At 34.8% G+C, this 25,726-nt stretch overlaps 1 protein-coding gene across 5 annotated transcripts in view; it reads right to left on the bottom strand.

Moving 5' to 3' along the window:
- PTPRK (protein tyrosine phosphatase receptor type K) overlaps window positions 1-25,726 on the bottom strand; it is a 576,017-nt gene that overhangs the window by 224,516 nt on the left and 325,775 nt on the right. The gene's annotated exons all lie outside the window — the stretch shown is intronic.

Raw genomic sequence — 25,726 nt, 5'->3', positions numbered from 1 at the left:
AGAAACAATAAATGCTGGAGAGGGTGTGGAGAAAAGGGAACACTCTTGCACTGTTGGTGGGAATGTATATTGATACAGCCACTATGGAGAACAGTATGGAGGTTCCTTAAAAAACTAAAAATAGAACTACCATATGACCCAGCAATCCCACTACTGGGCATATACCCTGAGAAAACCATAATTCAAAAAAGTCATGTACCACAATGTTCATTGCAGCTCTATTTACAATAGCCAAGACATGGAAGCAACCTAAGTGTCCATCGACAGATGAATGGATAAGAAGATGTGGCACATATATACAATGGAATATTAGTCATAAAAAGAAACGAAATTGAGTTATTTTTAGTGAGGTGGATGGACCTAGAGCCTGTCTTACAGAGTGAAGTAAATCAGAAAGAGAAAAAAAAATACCGTATGCTAACACATATATATGGAATCTAAAAAAAAAACCAAAAATGGTCACAAAGAACCTAGGGGAAAGACGGGAATAAAGACGCAGACCTACTAGATAATGGACTTGAGGATACGGGGAGCAGGAAGGGTAAGCTGGGACAAAGTGAGAGAGTGGCATGGACATATATACACTACCAAACGTTAAATAGATAGCTAGTGGGAAGCAGCCGCATAGCACAGGGAGATTAGCTCGGTGCTTTGTGACCACCTAGAGGGGTGGGATATAGAGGGTGGGAGGGAGGGAGATGCAAGATGGAAGAGATTTGGGAACATATGTATAACTGATTCACTTTTTTATAAAGCAGAAACTAACAGACCATTGTAAAGCAATTACACTCTAATAAAGATGTTTTTTAAAAACGTATAAAAAAGTGAAATCTGGAAAAAAAAATGAGCAAGAGTTTGACACTTCAGAGAAGAGCATACCAAAATGGCCAATAAAAATATGAAAGGATGCTCTACATCTGGTAAAAAATAAATAAATAAACTATTAAATGCAGCCACACAATGCTTCTCTTGGTGTCCTCCCCTCCATCGCAGGTAGGGGTGGATTGGAGAAGATGCAGATAGACAGAAGCTAAGAAAAAACAGTCAATATTTTTGAAACTGGATTTTCTATCTTAATGGCAATGAATGCTTAGAATATGACAGTGCAAAAAACTCATAGACAGGTTCTATCTTCTGCTACAGGTTTCCAGCTATAGCCCGGGATTTGCTTTTAAACTCCTAAGTATAGTTTCCACCTTATGAACCCCTGCATTACAAACATCCTTAATATAAGGAATAAGACACCTGGCCTAAATCTCTACACAGGTTAAAGTAATTTTCAAGAAGCTTCCTCCAAAATTCACATGACAAATATTTACTGAGTAGCTACTAATTGCTAAGCTATCCCACACATTGGTTATTCATGTAATATGGCAAGGGAGACATAATAACAATAAATCGACAAATTCATTATTTTAAATTGAGAGTTATGTAGAAAACAGATACTGAGATAAAGAATAATAGATGGTGGGGGGAGAAGTATCTAGTGAGTAATATTAATTTTTTTCTCTCCAAAATCACTTGAAGAATATAAAGTTACTCCCATCAAAAAATCATGGCTCATTATGACAACAGCTCTCAAACAAGTTATCAGTAAAATTATATGAACTTGTGCTTCACTATTGCTCCTGTTCAAAGTGGAAATAAAGCAGGACTTCCCTGGCAGTCCAGTGGTTACGTCTCCGTGCTTCCACTGCAGGGGGCACGGGTTCAATACCTGGTCTGGGAACTAAGATCCCGCATGCTGCGTAGCGCAGCCAAAGGGAAAAACTAATAAGCGAAAATAAAGCTAAGAGTAAAAAAGATAATTCACATGCTATTTAAACTGTTTACATTTAGAATTATTTCTATTTCTATGGAAAAGTAGTTCTTAACACCTGATTTATAAACTTTAAGTACAAAATCTCTACCTTATGGTTTAAAAATTGTTTCAACAATATATAGTCAAAATTGGGTAGAGGGTGAATTATTTCCAATTTCACAACTGACTTCAACTGAGAAGTTAGAGAAGAAAATGTTTAAATAATACCAAAATAGTTTAGAATTTTCATTTATCAGCTAAAGAAAGATAAAGCTAGACAATTCATATCATGAAGTTTTACCAACTTGTCTAACAACTGTATTTCAAGTTCACAAAAGTTTTGGTAGACAAACAGAACATTGATATACTTTCTGAACCTTAAGCTAAAATGAAACTGAATAGAGAAATGAATGTAATAGAAAAAATGCAAATATCTTCCCAGACTATCTAAATGTTCCACATATTTTAAGAAGCAGTCTGTATTTTGCGAATAAACTGAGCTGCCTCATATGTGCAATGTTTGTTTTCATTCCAGATGACTAATCTAAGTAGGAAATGATGCTAAATTCACAGCTTACTGGGGTTCTAACCCAGAGCAGCAATGCCTCACTCACATTATAGCTGAACAATAACCTGAAGAGGTCTTATATTTAACATGACAGAACAATTTGTCAAATGAATTATAAATAACAAGCCTTGGTTATTAATCTATAAATTTATGGGTATTGTGAAACCTGACCTAATAAGTGTATATTGAATGTTAAATCTCACCCATCAAAACCCTGCACATCACTGTCATGGAAAATAGGGAGAAAACAAAAGAGAGCAGAAGATGGAAGTGAGAGGAGGGGGAAAGCTACAACAAAACATATGATTAGAAACAAGTGAAAAAGTAAAGCATAACATTTCTTCTATCATTTCTATCTTTAAAGAAATGACATGTAAAAGAAAATGAAATTTAAGTTCAAGAGATCTAGTTTCAAAAAATGCATACACTAATACCTGAGTAAACTTGAATTTGTTATTTAACTTCTTAGCATTACAAGTTCCTCATTGGTAAATGAGGCATAATTTTAAGAATTTTAAAAGACTTTACATTTCTAAATATGTCAACAAGCCCTATATTTGATGCTATTTTGCTTTGTTTTGTTTCTGCCAGAGAGCATATAAATTTTAAAATGGAAAATTAATATTCAACACTAGTGTTTTGTGTACATGAATAACGGAGTTTGATGTAATCAGGTTCTTGGCCCAAAGAAGGGCAACAATTCACTCTGATCAGTTTTACATCTCACTTACAGTGGTCAAGCCAACAAAAGGAGCAGTCCAGTAATCAAAGCAGTAGCTCAGATTTGGAACTGTGGCAAAGTTCAGAGAGGCTTAAAAACATATACATTGACTAACAACACGATTATAAGTGAAACCTAGTATTAATGAGACTAATATACCAATACATATTAAAGTTTTATGGTGGAGGTAAAAAGTAGCCTCCTATTAGCATATGCATTTTGTATTTAGGCCCTTGAGAACAAGGAGGCTTATTTATAAAATCTCTCTTCATTTCAATAAATTATGCATGAATCTTAATCAGTTAGCAAATGAACAAGTAATTGTTCAGCAGCAATATTAATATTCTTCATAACTTAATACACTATCAGACCCAGAGGTGTGGTGTGAGTAAATCCCAAATGTACAGTAGGTAACAACTGAAGCATGCAATCCCCAAAATACAAGATAAACTTTGCCGCTGTTGCCAACTAACTTTCTATTAATGACTTATATTCATTATTCTAGAGCTAAACCTATTATATAATTGCACTTATACATTCAAATTGCTTTATTTGTCTTTTTTATTTCAAATAATTTTTAAGTGTCTTGAAATCAAGGTAAGTCATTATGAAAGAGTATTCTCATCCAATTATTCCTATTACAATGCTATATTACAAACATATGTGTCACTTATCAACATTGAGTTAATTAATAAAATGCAAAATCAGACGTAGAAGCTATGAAGCTAAAAAAGTCACTCAACAAAGTAAATATCAAGTAAATGACACTTCTACATTTGTCTTTCCAAATAAATATATTAAACATCTCTCAATCCTATCTCCTTCCAAATTGTTTTATTTACTTGTCAAAGAAGCTTTGGCAAAAAAGTATCTCAAGATTAGCCTTCTCACTTTAGAAGCAGGCAATGACAATGCCTTTGTCTCCTAAGGCCGCTGTAACAAATTAACACAAATGTGGAGGTTTAAGATAACAGATATTTATTCTTGCATGATTCCAGAGGCCAGGTGTTCCAAATCAGTATCACTAGATCGAAATAAAGGTGGTACCAGGACATACTTCCTCCAAAGGCTCTAGGGAAGAATCAGTTCCTCGCCTTTTCCAATATCTGCTAGCTGTTGGTATTCCTTGTCTTGTGGCCACATCACTGCAATCTCTATTTCACTGTTCACACTGCCTTCTCCTCTTCTCTCTGTACTCAAATCCGTCTCTCCCCTCTACTGGTAAGGATACTTGTGATTATATCTACATGCAAGGTCCACATGGATAATCCAAGATACTCTCCCATCTGAAGACTCTTAAGCACAACCTCAAAGACCATTTTTCCAGATAAGGTAATAGTCATGGGTTCCAGAGATTAGGATCTTGTATTTTTGGTGCCATTTTTCAGCCTATCACTGACATGGACTATGAACTCATCCTTCCTCCTGCGAGACATCTCAGCTCCATCTTTTCTCCAGGTAGTAGGAAGCTAGGAAAATAATTCTCTTAGGAAAATTTCCTATCTAGGTTCAGAGCAGTGGAATTAAGAGACAGTAATGTAACTACATTGTCTGGTTTTTGCTATTTTTTTTTAATGAAATGAAAACAGAGATGATAAAAATTACTACTCAAAATGGCTAGAGTCAATGTTCCCTTACTATGTCTAAATTCCTGTAAAAATCAAATTAGAATATTTGCCTTGGAGATAGATATTTTCTTATTTGCTATCATTTGTTTACTTAAATGAACAGATCACTTCAAATCAATGTTATTCTATTTCTTTATCATTCTTCTCATTAAAATTTTGATCTAGTTCCAGTTAAAAAGAATATTCACAAGTTCATGCTTCATGTTGTTTAATCTTCTTCCTTATCACATATTAAATGCTCAAGTAAACAGAAAAGAACATTAGAGATGGAGAGCAGGAAGAATAACATCAGTGTGCTAAATAAGTCAAGCATTTATTTATCAGCTACCCTATAATAATTTTAAATGATCTTAAATTATGCCTCAAAAGGATAACAATATAATTTAATGGTACTTGAGTGTTTCAAGAAATTTGAAATAATAACACTGATGAATGGAAGGTGGCCTTTTCTCCCATAAGAAATAGAAAGCAGGTTACAGATAATTAGAAGTAGTGTTTTGGCACACTTAATATCATATGTATGGCAACATAATTTGTTTCATTTTTTCCTTATAGGCAAAAACATGAAATACATATTTGAAAATATTCAGACATATTCAACAAGGTTTCTCCTGCAGCCACATATTATAAACTGTAATGCAGATTTATGAGAAGAGTAACAGTTCTTTCATGATTTTCAATCTGTTACCTCTCTGAAAGCTCAGATTTCCAGTCCTAACAAATTCCTTACGCAGCCAAATACCTCTCCTTTCACTCTTTTGGCTACTATCGCATAATGTTTGCTCCTATTAATTAAGTAGTCAGTAAATTCTATAAATCATCTTTCAGATAAATTACTATTTTAATTATGTTTATACATTTGTGCATTGGTAGATTTTTAAATAAAAAATTTTATTTAATATATTAAAATTCTTTTAAATCCAGCAATACAATGAAAGATACTTTTTTCAAATCATATCATTCAGGTGGCTCATAAGCTTGAACTGGTCAAATAAAATTAATAATAAGATATGACAAAGTTTGGACGTTGTTAAACCTGAGGTTCCTAGGCCAGCACCTAGACCAAGTATCAATCAAAAGTAGCCATTGTTACCTATTATCATCTCCATGAAAATTACATGGGTGTAGACCATGGAAAGAGTGTGTGCTATGCCCCACTGCCCATACTCACAAAATTTCACATAAACAAAAAATTCTGAGAAGCATGAAGTAAGCATCCATGATTTTACAGCTATAAGTAGGCAGAAATAGTTTAAATAAAGTGAAAAAATGCAATTGAATAACAAAGTCCTTTTTTAATGATATGTATGTTTGTTTATATTATGTGTTTTTTTTTTTTTTTTTTGCGGTACGCGGGCCTCCCACTGTTGTGGCCTCTCCCATTGCGGAGCACAGGCTCCGGACGCGCAGGCTCAGCGGCCATGGCTCACGGGCGCAGCCGCTTCGCGGCATGTGGGATCTTCCCGGACTGGGGCGCGAACCCGTGTCGCCTGCATCGGCAGGCTGACTCTCAACCACTGCGCCACCAGGGAAGGCCATATTATGTGTTTTTTTATCAGCATTAATTATATCCATCTAAACAAGAGTTTCTTCATTCTCTCCCAGTGATTTTCCACTGACAGTAGTTGTTCAAATGATTTAGTGTCACTTGCTTTGAGTAGGCTGGGGCCAGGATTACTTGATCATGAAATACACAGGACAGTCCCACATAATGAAGAATCCTCCAGTCCAAAATACCAAAGGCTCCTTTGGAAAAACACCAGAATGTTAAAAATAATCTCCCCTCAGTCATCCATGGGTTATGTGTACCTAAAATTACATCACTTACACTTCTATTTCTCAAAAGAGTATTGGAGCAGAATTTTGAAGAGAGTGCAAACCCTAAACATGTGATCATTTACTCACACAGGCTTGACCATTGTCAGTGAGGCATACTTAAATGGGCATGTGAGTATACAACTTGCTCATCAACGGCTGAACTGATGTTTTTGGAAAACTATATATCAAGAAATAAAAATGTGTTTATAGACTAAAGTAATCCCACTTCTGGAAATTTAATGTAAGGAGATGATTAAATCTATATTTAGAAGAGCAAAAAATTAAGCAATCAAAATATTCTACAATAGGATAATGGTGACACAAATTATGGTATTTCAATAGAATTTCACCATACAGTTCAAAAACACAAGTTGTGAAGATTATACAACAAATGTCATTTGTTTTCATTTTAAAAAGTAAAGAGTATATCCCTATCAATAAAAGAGAGAAAGAAAGAAAGAAAGAAAGAAAGAAAGAAAGAAAGGAAGAAAGAAAAAGAAAGGAAGGAAGGAAGGAAGAAAGAAAAAGAAAGAAAGAAAGAAAGGAAGGAAGGAAGGAAGGAAGGAAGAAAAAGAAAGAAAGAAAGAAAGAAAAAGGGAAAGAAAGGAAGGAAAACCACCAACCACCACCACCAGAAGGAAATACACCAAAAAGCTAATAATAGTGACTCGGGAACTGTGAGACCACGAGTGATCTTGCTTTTTCTTTTTTCTCTATTTTCCGATAAAATTTGTAACGTGCTCATAAAACTTTCTCACCGTTACAATCTCAGTGTCTGTCGCAGTGCCTAAGTTCAATAATATCATTACGGAATGAGTGGCTGGCTCAATATTTTTTTTCTTGAAAAAAAAAGTTATCCATTCCACTGTAAGAAAAATTTATCCACATAAATTCTGTCTATTCCATACAAGAAAACACAGATTGCTACTTCAGTGTGAGAACCATAATTTGGAGATGGCAATAGTAAAACTTTGTGTATTTATCTATTAATGTGTTTATTTTTGGATGATGAAATTAAGTCCTCAAAATGTAAGATTTACCACCTTGAGCTCTGAACCATGTAGCTAGCCAATTGCTCTGACAATGATACACAGCACCTACAAAATGTTACTATTTAATTAAAGGAGTTAGTTGACTGGAACAAAGGAACACTTTCTAGGCAATTGCTTAGTGACTGAGTGGCATCAAATGATTTATCCAGCTTGTAAAAAAAGGCACAGTTACAAACCCATATAATAATTCTTTTTTGTCTTTTAGTCAAATCAAATCAATTAAACTTAAAAAAAAAAGATTTTCCATGTGAAGAAAAATTTCATATATATATACAAATTTGAACATAAAATATCAATCATTTTATCAAAATATACAACTGCACTAGTAATAGCTGAATGTATACCAATAACTTGAGTTTCTTGAACAAAAATTTAATTCAGAGTAGGAAAAAATTTTGATACTAAACATGCCACTTTTTATATTAAACAGCTATTTTGTCTCTCAGTCCCCATGTGATATGTATTCATTGCTTTTTAACTGCAAGGTCTGTGGAATTACAGTATTTAATCTCTATGACATGGCTCTTTCCTGCTGCCTAAAGTGCTGAAATAAGAAGAATCATTTCAGCAACAAAACTGCAAATTTTGCATACTGAATTTTATATCCTATACATTACCATGGCATTTTATTCATCTTGATTTGAAAACACTGCTGCAATAACTTTATTACCTGCTTGACATAAAAAGGCACAGCAGCAGCATACTGTTTTAGATCTGCCAGCAGAAACTAAAAACAAGGTTAGGCTCATATTTAGGGTATATGAAAAGGGATTTTTTAAAGTAAAGTTTATTTGCTTTTTAGCCCATGTAATATAAAACTGTGAGATAACTATACATTTTTATCTCATTTTGTCCCCAAACTGTACTCTAATTATATCTATGCAATGAATTGGTTCAGCATTATGAATTACTGTAATAATTCAACAACTTTACAAAAGACTCCATCACTACCACAATCCATATGGCATGGCAGCAAACCACATATGTTATGATGAAAATTATAGATCCATTTGATTGAGTCATTAATACAGAATATTTCTCTTATGGCTGTTTAATCCCTCATTTCAGCTTGGTCAGAGCTCAAACTGTTCATGCATTCCAGGGAAAGAACATCCAGTTGATTCCAAAAATAACAATCAGGTAAGTAGTAAAACTGGGAGAGCCTTCAACTCTTTGTTTGGATCCCTCAAGTCTAGGGTCATACACAGGTAATCACATCACCATCTCATCAGTCACCTTTAGGAGGTAAGACAATAAAAAATACATGGTAGGAGAAAGGAGGGGAACTGTGTTTGGCAATGATAATATATGTCCCAGTAATATGTTAAATATGCCTAGAATTTAAATAGGCCAACGAATTTGGAGTAATACTATTTATATTCATTTTGAATTAATATATGTAAAGACACAATGGCTGACTCCATTAAATCAAAAGATAGCAATTAAAAGAAAAACTCCAGGGCTTCCCTGGTGGCGCAGTGGTTGAGAGTCTGCCTGCTGATGCAGGGGACACGGGTTCGGGCCCCGGTCCGGGAAGATCCCACATGCCTGCGGAGCGGCTGGGCCCGTGAGCCATGGCCGCTAAGCCTGCGCTCCGCAATGGGAGAGACCACAACAGTGAGAAGCCCGCGTACTGCAAAAAGAAAAAAAAAAAAGAAAGAAAAACTCCACTGCAAAATCTCTGTAACTAGATTATAATCTCTTTTTTCTCTCTCTTTCTCTATCTACACACATAATACACACATATATACATGTATATGTAACACGTATAACATAACCAAGAAAAAAGTATTATTTAAAAATATCCTGAATCTTCCAAATCTACAATATTAAAAACATTTAAAAAAATCTCATGAATCTAAATTCCAAAATAAAAAAATTTAAACCTATGAAATTAGAAGAATTTTCCAAAATTTAATTATAACCAAACACAATATAAGTTGGCCATCTTGATCATTGGGTTTATATACTCTGCTGTGTTGACTCATTGTAATATAACATATAATAAGCATATGTTTGTTATGAATACATACTTTGTGATTATTCCAAGTCAATTCAAAATGATGCATGAAGTTTTTATGTATAGGTAGCCAGCAACAGATGGCTATTTTTCTTTAGTGTAATGACTTAGTCAAGTAATGGAATCAGGAGATACTATTCACTCCCTCCATTCAATGACCCTGGTTCCCAGGCATGTAAAATCTAACACTTTATTTACCCCATGTCAATCAGGAAACTATCATTTACCCGTTATTTCTACATGACTCTGGAAGGTAGAGAGTGACCATCTTTTAGACAGGCATATTCCTCTATGTATATAAGTGATATAGTTACTTTTTTATGAGAATTTTTGATAACATAGTAAAAACAATTAAATAAGACTTCAGTCCTATAGATAGCTCCTTTAGATAATAGGCTTTATGAATGTACTACTAACTCCAGCATAGTCATAATTTTTAGGATGCTTTCCAGTTCAAAAAGCATAAAATTTCAGACTTTCAAAATCTTCACATCAAAGAAACTGTCATTAGCTAATACAGACCCAAGTCAGTTTTGTAGTTTAAAGATTCCTAATATATATTCATTTCAAAGAACAAATGATACAAGTTAGCAATTATAGAACATTTCCTCAATTCTGAGATTAAACAAAACAACAAACCATTATGTGTCCTATGGGGTTAGATGCCCTTGATTAAATCAGGAAATCAATAACTTTTGATGTGAAATGGGTTTATCAGATGTGGTCAGTGACTCTAGATCAACTCTTCCTGATGGCAACTTTGAAAGAGTCAGGGGACTTGAACAGAGGACCAGAGGACAGATTTCTGAACCTGGTCTCTGAACTAATAAAAGCAGGTTTTTATGGGAAACTCAAGAGTATACAAGTATAACAATGAACAAAAGGGAATGCCATAAAAATAGAGCCATCAATGTGGTCACCATAATTACAAGGACTTCTGAATAATTATTTTAATCATCCCCATTAGTCAGAATGTCATCAAAAATAAGATAACCACACCTAGTTTTATAATCAGATGGAAATAGGAGGCTGGCAATAATAATTACAGACCTATCTGATAAAGTAACAAGATAGTGACACTTTAAAAATATTTAGCCATGTAAACAGTTACCTGCCCAAGGACGTTTTACACTAGTGTGACAGCTCAGCCAGCAAGAGACCTTTTATTTCCATTCCATTCAACCACCCCTATTTCTACACCATAATGGGGCATCTAGACATTCAGAATATCAAAATAAAGTATATCATCTAAACATAAAATGTTGGAAGGCAGTCCAAGTTGTAAACCATCAGTGCACAGCTAGGGAAAGTTTCTAGGTGTAAAATAAAGGGTGTCAAGACCATAAGTAATGCAATTATACAGCTAAGGCGTTGGACTCTTCTTCCACAGCCGCTGCTACTAAGCAACAAGAAACCTCCCTTTTCTACTTTGATAAATATCACGCCTTTTACAAATAAGGGCATGAAATGGCTACTGATGCAAACTATTCATATATTCTTTCTGTGAACTTCAAATTTCCCATCCTTCTGCAACGTTAGCCAGATCAATTGAAAATTTGGTAGGGAGAAGGAAACAAACATAAGTAAAATGTGCAAACATTTTCATAGGCACCAAAGAATCTTGTAAACAGTGTCTCTATCAGTGAACTTAAAATAATTAGGTATTGGGTAAGGAAGCCTACAATTTTAAGTATTATAAAAAGAAGGAAGAAGTATCATGCTTCTTTGGTATTAATTTTTGTAAAATGGCACACTTAAAAAAGTAGATAGCTGAGAGATCTCCCTGTTGTACCTGAAGGATACCATTTCTTGTTCCAAAACCATACACTTATATTTCTAAATGTATGTCTATGTCCATGTTTGAGTTTTAAATTAAGAATCTGACATTGGGCAAAGGTCAAGAAAGTTATTTTGGAAATTAATCATAGAGCTATATCAGATGCATTACTCCTGTAAGGCATAATGTTATGAAAATGTATAGGCACTAATTTGTACCTGTTTATTTTTCATCTTGCTTCAAAAGTTAATTTTAATATATAAATGCAAACCATGTTAAATGGATACTTTACTGATTGTAAATTCATATCCTCTTCCTTATGAAATCAAACGTCAATTAGGTGATAAGGAAGACGTCAAAGGTCAAGCCTATGCACTCTAAGCCATGGTGCCAGGTGTGGGATACAGGCAGAATGGCTAGGGGAAAAAAATATTAGTTTCTGTGATTATCACACTACTATAGATAACACACAGGAAATTTAAAAAAACATATAACAACATAGTTACTGTGGTGATTTGAAAACACGGCCACAAATTTTTTGAAAACCCTCCTTTTAAGAGGTTGCATCCATGTTCTATCTTCTTAAATCTGGGTGATATTGGACCTGCCTAAATATATAGAACACAGTAGAAGTGGTGGAATGAGACTTGAGGCTAAGTCACAAGAGACCATGCAGCTTCCCCTCTGTTCAGTGGAACCTGGAATATTTGCTCTTGGAGCCCTGAGCCACCATGTTAAAAGTTCAGTTAGCTGGGGAGTTATTCCAGTCCAGGTGTCAGACATGTGCATGAAGAAGTTTCTAGATGATTCTCACCTCCAGGAGTTTGAGTCACCTTCAGCTGTTCAATTTGAGTATTCCTGGCTGAGGATGCAAACATCCTGAGACAGGAAAAACCCACCCCTGCTGTGCGTTTCTGAATTTCTGGTTCTCAGAAGCTGTGAGCATTATAAAATGATTATTGTTTTATGTCAGTAAGTTTTGGGGTATTTTATTATGCAGCAGTAGATAAATGGAAAATTATGTCTTATTAAGAGGTTGAAGGAAAACTTTGATGAAAGTTGCAAATTTCTTAACATAAAAATACTGCTCTTCCATGATCTTTCCCCTGCTTACCTGTCCGGCCTCACGCCTTACCACTCTCCAATTCCAATCCCATGTTCATATATAACAACTTGTATTTTCTATGGGAAAATTTTCTTTTGTGTTCATCTACCTTCACCATTTATATGCTGCCTGAAGTGCTCTTTTACCATTTATAGACTTAGCAAAACTCCCAGCTCATTTATCACTGCCTCTGAGAAGCCTTCCTCAGCACATGCTCTCTAGCCTGAAATAAATGTACCTTTTCTTGTAAGAGATTTATTTATATATTTCTCTCTCTCTCTTTAGTTAGCGAGCTCCTTAAAGACAAACATTTTATATTGTCTTTAAGTCTGTGACTTCAGACTTCAGTGCTTAGCACATTAGGCAATCAATCGATGATTGTTGAATAAATGCATTTATGAACAAATGAAAGAATGAACATAAAAAGGTAATTTAAGGTAGGATAGTATCTAGTGTTGGTGAAGACATGGAACAACTAGAACTTTCAAGCTGAAAGGTGGAGTATAAATTGATACAGTAAATCCAAAAAACTGCTATACCTACTGAAGCTGAACATAAGTATATGTTATTACCTAGCAATTCCACTTCCAGGTAGACGCTCCCCCAAAATGAGTATAACTGTTCCTTAAAAGTCAAATGCCTATCATCAGTAAAATGAATAAATTGTAGCATATTCACAAGATAGAATATTTTACAACTATGATGTCAAATGATCTACAGATACATACAACAATATGAATGAATTTCACAATGTTTGAGAGAGAAGCCAGATGAAAGAGTATAAACTGTAGAATTCCATTTACCTAAGTTATTTATTACTATTAGAAACCAGAGACAATCGTTACTCTGGAGCAGTTGGGTTAGTGACTGCAGGGGAGTGATGGAGGCTTCTGGGGTGCTGGTAATATTCTATTTTTTGACGTGGATTCTGGGTATATTTCGTTTGTGAAAATTCATCAAGCCATATATTTATCAAGCTATATATTTAATGCACAATTTTCTGCATATCTACACTCTACTTAAACAAGAAATTAAAAAATAAGTAAAGAGAAAGGTGGCTCTGTATCTAATCTAATTCTGGGCAGACTCCTGCCCAGAAACCCCCATGCCACCACACACACACACACACACACACACACACACACACACACACACACACACAACTCAACACAATACAATTAGAATCTCATCCCGAGATTTGAAATTTAAAGTCACTATTTATGGCAAAAATCTAATTAGGTCAAAATTTCTCTTGAAAATTCCTGAATCACTCACAAAGACTAGTTTATGTCATTTTCCTTATATACATCATTGTACCAGCTCTTTTGGCTTGTAAAACGTTAAGAATCTCTGAGTTCAAAAGAAACAAGAGGTATGTTTATCTGCAAAAGTTTAGGCATTAAAATCTTTCTGCTTTTAAGAGGAGTCAAGTTCATCTTGGAGGGAGCAGTTGAGTTCTTTGTATAATAAAACATATTATGTGGTGACTACATTATATACAAGCATCAAGTGAACTTTTTCTGCTTTTAACTATACGTTCTTGAGAATTACTTATTTGAATTCATCTATATATGATATACTACTTTTACACAGTTCACACATTTCCCATAGCATCTCTCTATTGAAATTTACTGTTACGTAACATTATTCTGGAATCATGCCAATTTTAGGTCATTAGTGTCTTGACGTTATTTGAACTTCGATTGCACTGTCACTGTTAGTTCAAAGAAAAACTCTGTGAGCCCATCTCATAGCATCTCTCTGGATTTTTACTCAGCAAACACAGAAATGGAGCTACCCTGCAAGTGAATAATTTGAAAAAGAGAATCTGGCTCCTGATTTGACTTTCAATGTGAAGAGCTACTCAGAGCACATCCCTACCTTGAATATAAAAATAGAGTAAGTGGAGGAGAAAACTTCCTCCAGAGCATACATTAAAAGTTTTCTAAATCCTACTTCACCAAGCTAAAAATGATAAGATGATAGAGGTAGTCTATAAAGAAAGAAATTTTTAAAAATACGAACAAGACTGAGAGTCTGAGATTTTCATCTGACTTGATCAAAGATGACTAGACCAAAGAAAAACCCACCTTGCTGACTGCCATCCAGGAAGCTGCCTGAAGTTTTTAATATTCTTATGAAATTAAGGATAAGAGCTGATGGACTTCCTTTTACTAACAAGCACTGTACCCTCAGAAAGAGGACAGGCTACTGAATTTTGAATAATTTATTTTTTCCACAATCAAGGAAGCTTTAAAATCCAGAGAATCTTATTAGAGATGTAAAATATTTCCAAAGTTTTGTAGAGCTACAGAGGCAATTCATAATTCTTGATGTAAAATCCAAGAAGAATGTTCAGGGAAGAGGGGGAAGAAGAATGCAGAAGGAATATCAGAATAGTTAGTTTCCTAGCTTTTCATAAACCACAGATGTGCAAGATTCTGCCTAGATTCTAACAAAGCCCTCCTAGGCTTGATGAAATCTAGCTTGAGTGAGCATGTACAATTTGACATGTGAACATGAATGCATGCAAATGCTTATGTTAGTACATCAGAATCTAGGATAGGGACATGTGTGGTGGTCACAGTTTTTAAAATACCCTGTATTTGATTTTAAAAGTGTCATACATTCCCTATTCTTCTGTTGAGAATCACTGGTATAAAATGATAGGTTATAGGTATCATGCTACTTGTCAGGGCAGGATGTAGTTAAAAACAGTAGTCAAGCAGTATAGCACATGGTATAGCATAGTGTTGCCACGGTGAGGTGAAAACAGTATGAGCTCTGGAGTTAGACTGGGGTTACAATCTGGGGTCAGCCCCTAAAGGCCATCTGATCTGAGCAACTTTACCAATCAGCCTCAGGTTCCCTATGGGTAAAATGGGTGTGTTAAAAGCTGTTAATATGAAATTAGAGAAATAATGCATGTAAGTCATATATCACAGCACCTGACACATTGTAAAATTATTACAAATGGGTGCTTTAATTACAGGTTATACTAAATATTTATATTCTGATTTATTAAATTTACATTCACCTAGAAAGAAGAATAAATGGCTTACCCATGTTCACCATCCCCTTTTACTTCAACCAGTTACTAAAATAAGCTTATGAGTTGGTGCTAAGCTACACTGACTACCAACATAAAAGGAAAGTGAAGAAATTTCAGGCACAAAAATTCAAGAGGAGAAACAAATCCCTAGGGACATGCTCTCCTTATTACATATTTCAGTCAAAAGAAAAGTCACATTTACAGATAACTTTTTAATTTCCATGTACTTCTTATTAACTACATCTGGAATAGTTATTTTTTAGTTGCAAATTAAAAGGAGAGTCATAAACAGAAGTTTTATTGGCTTCCTGGACTATCATGGAAAAAAACTAGAAAAGAGAAAGGGATTATAGTATTATCATGCACACAGAAGAAGTATAATAATATGTTATAATTTAAAGACTTAGATATCTCCATAGCTACATACAGAATTATAAGACCCTAAAGATCATGTGTCTTAGTTATTTTTATTAGTAAAAATTACAATGATCAGCCTATGGTTACTGTTCAAAAATGTTAATCAAATCAATGAATAAATTGGAGTTTTTAATGTTTATAATAAAATAATATTTTTGTTATTTAAAGTGAATTGAAAAGGAGAGAGAAAGAATAAAAGTCTGATGGTATTTGAAACAAACTCTATTTTAGTATTTCAGAGAAATTCTCTTATAGGAATCAAAGAAAACACACATTCAGCAAGAAGGTATAGTTCTAACACCCAGCAGAAAGAAATGTGCTGCTAATGACAAAAGGTATTCATAAAAACAGTTTCAATTGTATCCTGAACTGTTGCTAAGTCATTCAATCAAGGCACTGGCAACAAGAGAACACTTTATTTTCAGTATCAAAAGAAGATTATCAGAATCGGTTGCTTAAACCCATTGTAGAGAAACAAGATAGTACTTTAAAAATATAGGCAAGTAAAGCAAGAAAATTTAAAGTGTTGGAGAATTTTTAAAAATAATTGCGATAAACTTCTTATAAGTATCTTAAGAATAGTTTCATGTAACACCATAGGCTCAAGATGATGAAAGGTCACTAATATATTGCCAAACACTTTTTTATGAGATAAATTCAATTATAATTGCTGTGACTATTCCAGCCACAATTTAGACATAGAATCCAATTATCCATTTCATTTTCATTTATACCCCATGGGCTAGATCATTTATCATGTTTCATGATAATGATCAGAAGACACATGGAAAGTGATTTCTGGAGGTAACAAATTACCTACCATATTAGCATAGCTTATAAGATCCTGTTAACAACTACTATGCATAAATATGAGGTAATTAAATTTACAATGCCAGGAGTGTTTGATATGCTACTTGCTTCCTTCAGAGCTGCCAAAAATCTGGGTTGCTAAATGCAGCAAAACCATTTGGTTGCAAATCAGGAATCATTATGCCGCAGAACTCCAACAGGTAGCTGGTACGCTGTGGCTCAAGAGGATGAGATGCGTCTTTCATCATCTGGTATTATTACTTCTTGCCACCGAGCAATCCATCATTACTGCACAGACAGCTTGAAACGATAGTCCTGGACCCTCACATTACTGCTCCTTGAACTCTGTCTCATCCATCTTTTGCATCATTCTTGATTCACAGCTAAGTACCCTCTCCCAGCTGCAAAACCAAATGTGAACCTGTAATGCCTTTAACCTACAGTGCCTCTCTAATAGTAATTGATTTCTCTTTATTACAGAGCCACAGTTCAGAAAAGAATACCAATGCTTACTGATGCCGAAAGATGATTTAAAAAAAACCCAAGTTACAGAATTCCAATAATTGTAGGAAAATACATTATTTTGTTTTGTTTTGTTTTGCAAGTTAGGCTTCAGAATTGCAATATTTATTCATAAGACTCAGAAACACAAACAGATATAGACAGATATAGATGCCTCTGAGTGCAAAAGTACACAAGCCAGAAAGAAAAGATAGCCTATAGTATGTACATAAATGCAATACTTTAATCTGAAAACTATTAATCAGAGTTTCAAATATACTTAATAGTAAAAATCAGAACTTTAATGTACTTAGTAGGTTGAAACTGCAAGATGTGTTTTCATCCTTGACACAATATAAACAAAAGACAGGGATTAAAAGTTAAATGCAAGAATATTTGTCAAAACTGCCTTTTAAAATAAATCTCTCACCTACCCATTTTTTTCCTTCCTCACTGATTGCTAAGAGAACCTTCAAAAATGATACCAGTTACACAGTGGTTGGTGTACCATAAACTATCCTAGACTAAAAGGTTTTAATTCTGCTCCATCTGAATGCTGTTATAAAAGTTTAATAAATCAAAATGATCAAAATGTTCCCAGTGGCAGATTGGGATTCAGTTTCCAATTCAAATTCTCTTTAATATACAGCTCCGCTGACATCTTGCATTTCCATCATCCATGTTGAATCCCAAACACCCGGCTTTTCATCATTGTGATGCATCAGCCAGTCTGGTCATGGTAACTACTTTTTAACAATCCTGCACAATACAAAGAAATGTCAAACCTGGTGGGGGGTTTAACATAGCACAATTACGGCAGGTGGGAACTCTTTATCCTTAAGTAAATATTTTTAAATGACCCGCTGCAGTGAATGACATTCTTTGAGGATTGAGAAATGCTGTTGGCCAAAAGTCTTAGAAAGAAAACCTCCCCCCTTCCAATGCTTCAAAAAATTGATGTAAGAAAAAAGACATGTCTAGGAGCATTATTATCCAGGGCACTCAAATTCTGAAGAGCAGAGAAAGTGAAGTCTTTGGAGAGCTTGCTTTGTTTCTATGAAGTAAAAAGTTTTTACAGAGAACAGGAAAAAGATTTCCACTTAACATATAGTCTCAAATCCAACCAGGAATCTACATGAAGCAGAAGGGGAAAAAGTGTTTACACATGCTATATCTCACATGTGTTTTTATATATGAATAATGTCAGGAATAAAGACAGACATTATATTTAACCATGTCAGGGTTCTCTTTCTAAATTTTCCATTTAACTGCATACATCTGCTTTTATCCTAAGTTTAACAACATGAAAAATTCTAATGATATTGGCTAAAGACAATGAAATGGAAGCTTACAAAATACGAAGAATTTCTATACACTATTGTTTAATTTATCTTGTGTTGAATCCCCGTTTAATAACCTTCAACTAGTTGAAGCCTTTCCCACGTGCCTAAAGATTTAACACCTGTCTCTCCAGTACCCCAATCAAGAGTTTACAACTAAAATTATCATCTATGCTCTCAAATAAGTTCTTCTACAAGCCTTCCAAATTTTTGTCCATAATACCATATTTCGCCTAGTATCCCAGGCTGACTGTTCTTTCCCCTGTCATTTCACAATGTTCTTAACAATATCTCCACCATTATCTCTCCACCTTGACTTGCCCTTTCCATCACAGTCCCCCTAAGGGATGCCTTACCATCTCAAGTTTTTAAGATTTTTAGAGCCCCCTAAACTTACTCCCTGCAAACTCATCATTCTCCAAATCATCCCTCATCCTAGTTCTCCGAGACAGATATGAATACATGAGTAACCTACCGCAAAACTCCCCAAAGTTCCCAGATCAAATGACATAATAATTTATATTCCTTAGTCTGGCATTCAAATTGCTCCACAGTTAGGCCTCAAAGTACACTTTCAGGCTCATATCAGACTTCTTCCCTGAAAAACACTGTGTCATGATCCATTTTTAATACTGCTCGCCAAGAGCATATGTTTTCCTATGTAACACCCTCTGCTTGAAATGACCTTACTTATTTTCAACTATCCAAATCCTACCCGTCCATCAATGGTAAGATGAAACATTGCCTCTTCCTCAGCTCATTCCCTGACCACTAAAGTCAAGGATGAGGCTGTCCTCCTCTGTTCTACACATGAAGACCATGTCATTCATATGGCACTTTACAATCTGTACTATATTTTGTTTCTTTAACAATTATTTGATTGTATCTGCTGGGTATTGGCCATGGTGCTGGCTATAGAAATACAATAGTAAACAAGCAAAAAGGAAGAGTCCTTGACTTAGTCAATCTAGTGGTGGAGGCAGATGTTAGGAATGCAGTAATATATTGAAGACTTGTGAAGATGCACTGCAGACAGAAAACACCTAGGCCCTAAGGTTGAAGACAGCATAGCACGTTAAAGCAAGTGAAAGAAAGCCAGTGTTGCTAGAGTTTGGTGAGCAAAGGAGAATCTGGACTGGAGAGGTGGACAGAGCCAGATGATGATGGGCCTTAGAGATTGCAGTGAGACATCTGGGATTGATACTGCATGAACAAGAAGCCATGAGAATGGGAAGAGCACACACTGACTTACTTTGTGTGATATAGTCAGTCTGTCTACTATTGTGTGAAGACTGACCTGGAGGAGGCAAGTGCTGATGTGGGGAGACCAGTGAGCACTTTTAGTGAAGTAAAAAGCTCACAGATAGAGAGAATAAACTAGTGGTTACCAGTGGGGAGTGGGGAGAGGGAAAGATAGGGGTATGGGATTAAGAGATACAAACTACTATGTATAAAATAAATAAGCAACAAGGATATATTGTACTGCACAGGGAAATATAGCCATTCTTTTGTAATGAAACTGAAACTAATATAATATTATTAATCAATTATACTTCAATAAAAAATAAATAAAGTATCAGCACAAAACATTTTCTTAATTTAGAAAAAGTAAAAAGTACAGTAAAAAGAAGATGGTGATATGGATAAAAGCAATGGCATTAAAGGTAAAGAAAGTGCTGAGCACCCAAAGGATATGTAATAAAATTTGGAAAATTAAAGAAGCAGTCAAATAACATTCATATTTCTATCTGCTGTGTTTCACCCAACAATGTGAGTGTATTTGAGACCACTTTCTTGTACAAATCTTTGTTCTGCACATAGTAATGGTAGGCATTACATAAAGATCTTTTGAAAAGTTAAGAGCTAAATAACTCTGGAGAAAAAAATTGTAAAACAAAATCAATGAATTTTTTTCTGTACTAGAAAATAACTATCATTTGGCCTTTAGGTATTTTGGGAAGAAATGAGAGAAACCCAAATGAGATAAGAATGTGAAAGTATACATGTATTTGAGGGAACGAAGAAAGTTCAGGTGGAGGAAACAGCAAGTGTAACAGCCCTAAGGCAGGAGTATGCTTGGAAGAGTCAGTATGCTTGCTGTGGATTAAGGAAGGAAGTGAGTGATGGGAAATAAATTTTGAGTGGTACCCAGGGCATGTTTCATTTAAAGCCTTTTGGACCAGGAAAGTGCTGTAATTTTTCTTTTTCCTTAATATGAAGGAAAGTCACTGGAGGGAGTAACATGGTAACATGAGAATAGCAATGGTTTCTTCCATATGCATATGAAGATGACAGAAAATGCCAGTGGCAATTAGGAAGATGTAAATAACCATGTGGGTAAAATTTCTTTCCAACAAGCGTACAGGTTCATTCATTTGCAGTTTCTTTGTTGCCTTAACACAAGAACAGATTCTCTGCCATCGTAACTAAATCTGATTTCGAATTGCACAACACTGCAGAAAAGACAACAAAATATGTTCTTGGTTTAGGGGTCAGAAAGCAGGAAATGGAGAGCAAAACAAAGTTACCTTCCAAATCATATCCTAAAGTTAAATGTAATCCTGTCCCTATAGCCCATAAGAGATAAGACCACCTCTGTAGGCCACCTCTCTATAAACAAACATCAGAGCTAAGAGAAAGCTGTATAAGGAGAGGTTCTTATGGATTTATGTACTGAGAAAAGCTGCACATACACTCCCAAAATTATTTAACCTCTGTCCAGTCCTTAGTCTCCAAATCCTCACTGTTAACACTAAAATGGTACATTTTTTTTTCTTTTTTATAAAAACTAGTAACTATGAACTAAATAAAATCCATGCTGAGGACTAACAAAACATAAATGTTTATCTGTACTTATTTGTGTTGACCTTACAATTGTTTTTATTTCTTACTAGACTGTTTCTCAGAAAAGGAAATAACATGATTTATATTAACCCAGCTGGAAAGAAAAGTGCTTTCTACAGTAATACGATAGACTTTGTTGAACAAGTTGGTTTTGACTGATTTACTTAATATTTAACTTCTACCTAACGTTTCATGAGTGTTTTCTGTTTCTGTGTATTTCCTAGTTTGTACTTAGTAAGTCAAGTTCCTGATGCCATTTTACTAGTAAGCAGAATGTGTATTAGCTAGCTCTTAAAAAGATGTGAACATCTAACTGGTGAATAGTTTATGTTAACTACAAAAAGCTAAACACTGAAATTCACCTGTCAGTCATACACTGGTTGGGAAGCCTGCTATTATTGACTCTCTAAGAAGATGAAGTGGTGGGAAAGTGGAAGAAACTCAAGTCATGTCCCATCACTATACTTATACCACCATCTACACACATTGTACCACTGAACACTATGAATTATCTCTCTGCCTTGATGACTGACTTCAATCTGTCAGCTAAAGAGCTTCTGTTTATAATGGTATAAGACTCTATAGTACAACATTATTTACCAAAATAGTGCTTAATAAATTTGGTAAATACCCATTGGTATATTTTCTACTTGTTAGGGGATCTTATTTTTTCCTCCCTATGGAATTAAAAATGTGACCAAAATCAAAGTCAAAACTCTGTCAAAATATTCAAGAATTCTACATTTTCCTATATAATTAATTAAATTATAAATTGCTTGAGAGCTGAAACTATGTCTGAGGTTTCTTTGTAATTTCCTGATGCCTATTACTTACCATTTTAAATACTCAATAAAGACTGCTAGCTGATTTTTCAATGAAGTTACAAATTGACTTCATTGCTTCCTTTTTGGTTTGGGGTAGGTAAGAGAAAGAAAAAGAATGAGCAGAGAGGGGAATATAAATTAGTTAGCCCCAAACTGTTAGTCTGGGAAGTTGATATATATCCTTTAGAACAAACGAACGCAAATTACATTTATCACAGACCCCAAGAGAACAGAATTAAGAGGCTCAGAAGGAAAATATAGTGCTCTGAAATCAAATTCCCTAGAGTTCAACACAAAGAATTATTTGGCATGCAAATCATTCTGCTTCCTCTTTGATCTTTCTCAAATTCTTAAGAAGAAAGCTTCAACAAAAGCAAAATCCCCAAAGACACACTCCAAAAAAACAGTGACCAGCAACTCAACTGCTAAACATTAGGCAGAGCTCTATGCGTGACCCACCAATGCAAATACACTCAGAAATCCTTTGGGAAAGAACTCTCATTGCATTTTCATTTTAAAAACAAACAAGAAAATAAATAGCATGAAAATAACCACTCAGGCAAGACAAGTGCTACACTTTACCATTTTCATCAAGTAGCATGAGGAAATTCAGGAGGAGAAAATTAATAGCAAAAAGTATTTGTAATAATGGTACACAAAGGGGATAGAACAGAGCTTCAGTAATAATATACTAACTGAAATAAGGACCTCCAGTATCCTTTTGCTCATTTAGAATTTAAAAATGTACCAGACATCTTGTACATTGGATCACCTGAAGACTCCAAATGTTCCTTTTATCATACTCAAGGGTAGCAATGTAACATTTTTAGATATGCAACATTTGGGATCTCCTTCATATTTGAAACATTTGGTATCCCCTGACTGACTGCAGGTGCTTTCCTAGCCACGTAGGGGCAGTTGGGGGACATTTGTATGTGGTTTATCCATGCATTCTTAAACTTTTATTATAGTTCAGATTTTGTGAAACATAAATGTTTAAATTGAATTCTCCAAGGTAACTCTAAATTTCCTGTCACGTTGACTAGTTTTCACAATGGAAGCAAAGAAAAGGGATCTTCAAGTCACCATTAAGAAAAAGAACCTTTATATGAATTCAAGAGTCTGGCAGCTGTGCTATGAAAACTAGTTAAAAATCAATTGTGTGTGTTGTTAAGCAGAATGCTGAAGGACTCAAGCTAGAAATTCCATGGCTTTTCACCACCAACTAAGAAAAGTATTAATATGTCATGTTTTCCACTTCCCAAATGTCCTTGCTTCTAATATAAAAATACTAAAATGAGACAGTCAGATCTGATTTCTAACTGATATACGCAAAAAATAAATAGAATACAACATATTAGTTAAATCAAGATTACTTTTCAAGTGAGAAGAAAATTCATGCTAAACAAAAAGTCACCCTCCCTAGTTCATATGAGAAGGAAAGTGACAGGTTCAGACCCTACAAAAAACAACTGCCATCATCTTCTCCTGTATGCCAGCAATCTTCCCTCCATCTGTAGGTAAGGGGGAAATGCGGTTCATCATCCATTCCCTGTATCTTTTGGGGTCAGCCCCACGCTCTGACTTGAACTACATTTTATTTATCGTCTTTGTGTAAAAACATGTGCTAGGTGCTGTAGCAAGCAAAGATGAACTAGACATACTCTAATGGAACATAAACTACACCCTTCTCCCACATTACCAAGTTCCGAACTCTGCATGTCCTTCAAGGTAAAGTTGTACCTTCTTCTGAAAAATTCCCTCAATTCCTAATTTACCTGAATAGAATTAATGACTGCCTTTGAATAGCATTGTTATGCTCTGTAGTCCCATTTACAGAAGTTCTCTACTGGCCATTCCAGTTGTCTCTCCATATGCAGCCATGCAATTTTTGATACCTGTGAGAGGTCGTAACCTCTTTATCCCCAAGTGGATGAGACCAAAGAAGTATGTAGCCATATGGGTATCCTATGACCATGAAGAGACACTGGCTTAGGATAAAAACCAAAACTAAGAACTGCAGAGTGAAGAACTGGAAAGAACCTGGATCCTTCCTGACTAAATGAACCAACCCTGGAGCCTATCTCTGTACCTTCTAGTTATAAAAGTCAGCAAATACATTTTTATTTTTTACATTAACTTGTATTGTCTTACAAAGGGAAGTACCAACAAGAATCCAAAGTTCTCCTGATTTTAAACACCAAAATTTGTTTTACAGGCCCACCTACACTGGTACATGTGTTGACATTCACCTCACTTTACAGCTAGAGGTCAGTGGTATTCATTAGGAATAGATAAAAATATTAACAGAAAATGTATGTCCAGAAAATTTTGATAATGGCTAATAGTTGCCATTAAAGTTTTAAAGTCCAACCAGCAACAAAGACAAACAAAATGCTATGCTTTTCACATTAAAGAAATTCAAAAATGTAATTGGAGTTTCACAGATAAAAATTTAAAAAACACAGCTAACAAATGGGAATGGAAATTGAGTGTCAGTTGTAGCAATCAGAATTTTATAGTTCATTGTGGGTCAGTTGGCTAGAAATTTAGTTGGGTCTTTGATTCAGCCAGGTGGAAAAGAAAGGAGAAGACTGCAAATGAGATCAAGATTGAGAATCTATAACATAACTTAGACTACAAAGGTGGTGCTTTTAGTCTGAAGCTTGTAAACAACATTTCAACAATTTCACAATTTTTACACTTCCATTTTGTAGAAACATGGAGCAAAACATCTGCTCTTCATCTCATCTCTGTAAAAAGTTCTTTGTCAATAAAGATTGGCTTTCACAAACAAAATGTTATCATTACTCAAAATGATCTGGAAGCAAACCTGAAGTCGTGATAAAGTATATTCTGTTTAAGCATATTTTATTTTTTCTTCCTCTGGCTGTGGGAGAACAGGGATCAATACTCTTCAACATGAGAATTTTGCAGTGAAATTTTCATTTGTAACAAACAGCAACCAAAAGGCCTTAAGCATGCCCTGTCACTTTCAGTTTAGGAGAAAATGCACTAATAAACTCTTACCCTTGGGTCATCTTTGACAACAGGCAATACTATGCCAGATCTTATTAAGGACTATTCATATCACTGCCCCAAAAATTTCCTTTAAAATTACCATCTTTTGTATGCATTTAACAGGATGTCAGCTTTGAAAGTGCCAATGAGAGACAAGACCTGTCACCATAGTTAATTCTCAGCACTATTTCAACACCAGGAGAGCTGACCCTGAAGGGTGTGTTTTGTTGTTAGCAATATTTATTCGGTGGTTATCTGGACAAACAAGAAAACGTATTGCTTTATATTAGTTTTCAAATAAAACAACAAGCAGAGTATCACCTGTAAGTATTAGATACATAACAAACTAAAATATGTTGAAAAGAAAAAGAAAACTGCCAAAACTATCAAAATACATTCTAAGATGTTAACACACTCTGGATAGTAC

This window comes from Phocoena sinus, chromosome 12 (genome assembly GCF_008692025.1).
Source record: "Phocoena sinus isolate mPhoSin1 chromosome 12, mPhoSin1.pri, whole genome shotgun sequence".
Classification (NCBI taxonomy): Eukaryota; Metazoa; Chordata; class Mammalia; order Artiodactyla; family Phocoenidae; genus Phocoena; species Phocoena sinus.
This window is presented reverse-complemented; position numbering and strand designations above follow the sequence as displayed.